This window comes from Pteronotus mesoamericanus, unplaced genomic scaffold (genome assembly GCF_021234165.1).
Source record: "Pteronotus mesoamericanus isolate MK-2021 breed Mesoamerican mustached bat unplaced genomic scaffold, CSHL_Meso_final contig_37, whole genome shotgun sequence".
In the NCBI taxonomy this organism is placed as follows: Eukaryota; Metazoa; Chordata; class Mammalia; order Chiroptera; family Mormoopidae; genus Pteronotus; species Pteronotus mesoamericanus.
In genome coordinates this window covers 2,345,950-2,351,198 of record NW_026555144.1, presented here as the reverse complement: position 1 = coordinate 2,351,198, position 5,249 = coordinate 2,345,950, and the positions used below count along the sequence as shown (strand labels likewise).

The following is a 5,249-nucleotide window of genomic DNA, read 5'->3' as shown; positions in this document are numbered from 1 at the left end:
CTGTGATGAATAGAAGTGGTGAAAGCAGATACACTTTTCTTGTGGTTGATCTCAGCGGGAAAGCTTTTAGTTTTTGCTCGTTGAATATGAAGCTGGCTGTAGATTTCTCATATATGGCCTTTATTATGTTCAGGTATGCTCCCTCTACTCACACTTTGCTGAGTGTTTTTATCATAAATGGGTGGTGTACATTATCAAATGCTTTTTTGGTATTTATTGATATGACCATGTGACTTTTGTTTATGTGATGTATCATATTTACTGATTGTGAATATTATACCATCCTTGCATTCCTGTAATGAATCCCACTTGTTCTTGGTGGATGATCTTTTCAATTAATTGTTGAATGTGGTTTGCCAATACTTTGTTGAGGATTTTTTTTTTCTGTGAGCATTACACAATTTATTCTATGTTGGGACATTACCCATCCAAAAGGAATTATGTGGGTATGTTAGAATGAGGTTTCTTCTTCTTCATTTTAGTTATTGTTTCCATCATCCTTTTATTTCTCCTAACAGTTTCAGGGCATAACATATTATCTTTTAAAGGATATTATCTGAGTAAGGGAAAGTGCAGACTGCTAACAAGAAGAGAGAGATCATTTTGGAAATGTTAGGCACCCAGAACTGATCAGGATGAAACTGCAGATGAATCCACCCCTCTTGTCTTCCAAGAGAGGACTTCCATGGACCACACACTGCCTGGCACCAGATGTTTGCAGCAGAAAGTTTTCAGCAGGAACAGGAATAGAACATGATTTCACAGCCATAGGTTGCATGGCTCTTGTTGCAATTCCTGACCATGCTGCCAACATGGCCTCCTGGGATGAAGTTGTCACTTCAACTGTATTGGTCCCATTCTCACTCTTACTCACCTTACAACTTTTATTACTTCTTGCTCTTTTGGTCACCATCTTCCATTTTGTCAAACAGGTTTGCAATGTGACACCCTGTGGTGTTTCAGCAATACTCTTTATGCTGTTTTGATATTCCTCACTTAGTTGTTTTTGCTCAGAGTAAGCATGATCCTTCAGCTTCATATAATTCTTTATTTTCCTGCCTTCGGTACTAAAATTAATTTGTTGGCCCCAGTTCTGTAAAGTATCATGACACACTTCATTTATTTTTTTATTTTAATTTTTTGTTCAAATACATTCATCTCCACCTTTCTGCCACCACTTTCCCCTACCCACCTCCTCCACCACCCTCCCTCAATCCTTCCCCATTTTGGCTTTCTCCATTGATCCTTTCTACATGTTCCTCGACTTGACCCTTCCCTTCCATTTCCCCACCCCACCTCCTTCCTTCCCTCTTGACTCTGTTGGTTTCTTTTTTCTTTCAATGTTGCTGGTTGTATTTTACTTGCTTGCTTGCTTTGTTGGTTAGGTTCCACTTATAGGTGAGATCACATAGTATTTCCCTTTTGCCCCCTGGCTTATTTCACCTAGCATAATGCTCTCCAGTTCCATCCATGCTGTAGTGAAGGGTGATAGCTTTTTCTTTCTGCTGTGTAGTATTCCATTGTGTAAATGTACCATGGTTTTTTTATCCACTCTTCTACTGATGGGCATTTAGCTTGCTTCCAACACTTAGCTACTGGAAATTGTGCTGTTGTGAACATTGGGGTGCATAGGTCCTTTTGAATTGGTGTTTTGGGATTCTTAGGGTATAATCCCAGCAGTGGAATCACTGGGTCAAAAGGCAGTTCCATTTTTAGCTTTTTGAGAAAATTCCAACCTGTTTTCCACAGTGGCTGCATCAGTCCGCATTCCCACCAACAGTGTACTACAGTTCCCTTTTCTCCACAGCCTCACGAGCACCTGTTGTTTGCTGATCTGTTTATGATGGCCATTCTGACTGGTGTGAAGTGGTATATCATTGTGGTTTTATTTTCCATTACACTGATGGCTAGTGATGCTGAGCATCCTTTCATATGCCTCTGGGCCCTCTGTATCTCTTCCTTGAAGAAGTGTCTGCTCAGTTCCTTAGGCCATTTTTTAATAGGATTGTTTGTCTTCTTGCAGTGGAGTCATGTGAGTTCTTTACGTATTTTGGAGATCAAGCCTCTACCTGATGTATCATTGGCAAATATATTTTCCTATACAGTTGCCTCCCTTTTCATTTTGGTGATGTTTTCCTTAGCCATGCAGAAGCTTCTTAGTTTGATGAGATCCCACTTGTTTATTCTTTACTTTATGTCCCTTGCTTTAGGGGACATATCAGTGAAAATATTGCTGTGTGGGATATCTGAGTTTCCTGCCTATATTCTCCTTTTGGAATTTTATGGTGTTGTAACTTATATTGAAGTCTTTTACCCATCTTGAGTTTATTTTTGTGTATGGTGTCTGTTGGTGATCAAATTTCAATTTTTCCATGTCCAGCTTTCCAAACACCACTTGTACAAGAGGCTATTTTTACTCCATTTTATGCTTCTGCCCATTTGTTGAATATTAATTAAACATAGAGATATGGATTTATTTCTGGGCTCTCTATTCTGTTCCATTGATCTATGTTTCTGTTATTATGCCAGTACCAGTGTGTTTTGATCAGAGTGAACTTGTAATATAGTTTGATGTCAGATATTGTACTCCCTCCGGCTTTGTTTTTCTTTCTCAAAATTGCTGCAGCTATTCAAGTTCGTTTTTGGATCCATATACATTTTTTAAATGTTTTTTCTATGTCTTTGAAATACGCCCTTGGTATTTTAATAGGGATTGCGTTGAATCTATAAATTGCTTCTGGTAGTATGGACATTTTGATGATGTTAAGTCTTCCAATCCATGAACATGGTATATGTTTCCATTTATTTGTATCTTCTTTAATTTCTTTCTTCAGTGTTGTATAGTTTTCTGCATGAAGGTCTTTTATGTCATTGGTTAAGTTTATTCCTAGGTACATTGTTTTTCTTGTTGCTATAGCAAAGGGAAATGTTTTCCTGATTTCTGCTTCTAATTTTTCATTTTTGTGTACAAATGCCTTTGATTTATGAATATTGACTTTCTATTTTGCTGTTTTACCAAATTCACTTATTTGGTCGAGTAGTTTTTTGGAGGACTCGGGTTTTCTATGTACACTATCTTGTCATCTGCAAACAATGACAGTTTAACTTCCTCCTTTCAACTTGGATGCTTTTTATTTCTTTATCTTCTCTGATCACTATTCCTAGGTCTTCCAAAACTATGATGAATAGAAGTGGTTAAAGCAGACATCCTCATCTTGTTCCCAATCTTAGTGGGAAAGCTCTTAGTTTTTGCCCATTGAGTAAGAGTTTAGCTGTAGGTTTTTAATATGCGGACTTTAGTATATTGAGGTATGCTTCCTTGATCCCCACTTTGCTGAGTTTTTTTATCATAAATGCTTGCTGTACCTTATCAAATGATTTTTCCACATCTATTTATATAATCATGTGGTTTTGTCTTTCCTTTTGTTTACGTGATGTATTATATTTTTTGATTTGCAAATATTGAACCATCCTTGCATCTCTGGGATGAATCCCAATTGATCATGGTGAATGATCTTTTTAATGGATTGCTGGATGCGGTTTGCCAACATTTTGTTTCAGATTTTAGCGTTTATGTTCATCAACGACACTGCTCTGTAGTTTTCTTTGTTGGTTGTGTCTTTATCCGGTTTTGGGATTAGAATGATGTTGGCCTCATAAAAATGATTTCGGAATCTTCTCTCCTCTTGAATTTTTTGGAATAGTCTGAGAAGGCCTTGGGTTAGCTCTTCCTTAAATATTTTGTAAAATTTTCCCATGAAATGAAACTATCTGATCCAAGGTTGTTGTGTGCTGGGAGGTTTTTGATTACTGCTTCAAATTCACCAGCTGTTATCCGGCTGTTCAGTCTTTCTGCTTCTTCTTCATTCAGTGCAGGAAGGTTATATTTTTCTTTTAATTTCTCCTTTTCTTCGAGATTTTCAAATTTCTTGGCATATAATTGTTTATAGTAATTTCTTATAGTCCTTTGTATTTCTGTGGTGTCAGTTGTTATTTCTCTTCTTTCATTTCTGATATTATTTACTTGGGTCCTCTACCTTTTTTTCTTGATGAGTTTGCTTAAAGGCTTGTTGATTTTGCTTATCTCTTCAAAGAACCAGCTCCTGGATTGCTTAATACTTTGAATTATTCTCTTAGTGTCTATGTCATTCAATTCGGCTCAGTAGTTGATTATTTACTTTCTTTTAATCGCTGTGGGCTTTTTTTGTTTTTGTTATTCTAGTTCTTGAAGATTTAGGTTTAGGTCGTTTATTTGAAATGTTTCTATCATTTTTAGGTAGGCTTTTATTTCTATGATCTTATTTCTCAGGATTGCTTTCACTGTCTCCCATAGTTGTGTGTTCTTTTTCTTTGTTTCCAGAATTTTTTTTTATTTCTTTCTTGATCTCATTATTGACCCATTCATTGTTTAATAGCATGTTCTTCAGTCTCCCTGAGTATTAATGTTTTTGAGTTTTTCCTTGAGGTTGGTTTATAGTTTCAAGCCCTTGTGGTCTGAGAAAATGATTGTTATGATTTCAATTTTCCTGAATTTGTTGAGGATTGTTTTGTGTCCTATCATGTGGTCTATCTTTTAAAATATTCCGTGTGCATTTGAAAACAATGGGTATTTTGCTTCTTTGGGATGCAAGTTTCTATATATGTCAGTTAAGTCCATTTGACCTAAAATGTAATTCAGTTGCACATTATCCTTGTTGATGTCTTGTTTCAAAGATCTATCTCTTTTTGACAGTGGGGTGTTAAAATCCACTGTTGTCAATATGCTACTGTCTATATCTTTCTTGAAGTCATCCAAGGCTTTCCTTATATATTTGGGTGCTCCTATGTTGCGTGCATATAGGTTTACAATGTTTATGTCTTCTTGATGGCTTCTTCCTTAAATATTTACAGCATCCTTCTGGGTCTCTTTTTATGACATTTGTTTTGAAATTTATTGTGTCTGATATAAGTATGGGTACACCTGCTTTTTTCCCTGTCTATTTGCTTAGAATACTTTTTTCATCCCTTTAATTTCAATGTTCATAGGTCCCTTGTTTTGAAGAGGGTCTCTAGTAGGCAGCGTATATGTGGCTTATGTTTTCTTATCCATTCAGCTATCTTATGTGTTTTGATTGAGCATTTTATCCATTTATATTTAAAGTTCTGATTCATAGGTACCTTCTTTGCCATTGTACCTGTGATCCTCTCTTTCTCACTCTTTTATTCATTTTCTTAAAGCAGTCCCTTTAGCATATCTTGTAATGCTGGTT

General features: G+C 36.2%; 1 pseudogene; it reads right to left on the bottom strand.

Annotated features, from left to right (window-relative positions):
• Positions 1-438: 438 nt before the first annotated feature.
• Positions 439-1,120, bottom strand: LOC129073248 (developmental pluripotency-associated protein 2-like; annotated as a pseudogene).
• Between the last annotated feature and the right edge of the window lie 4,129 nt (positions 1,121-5,249).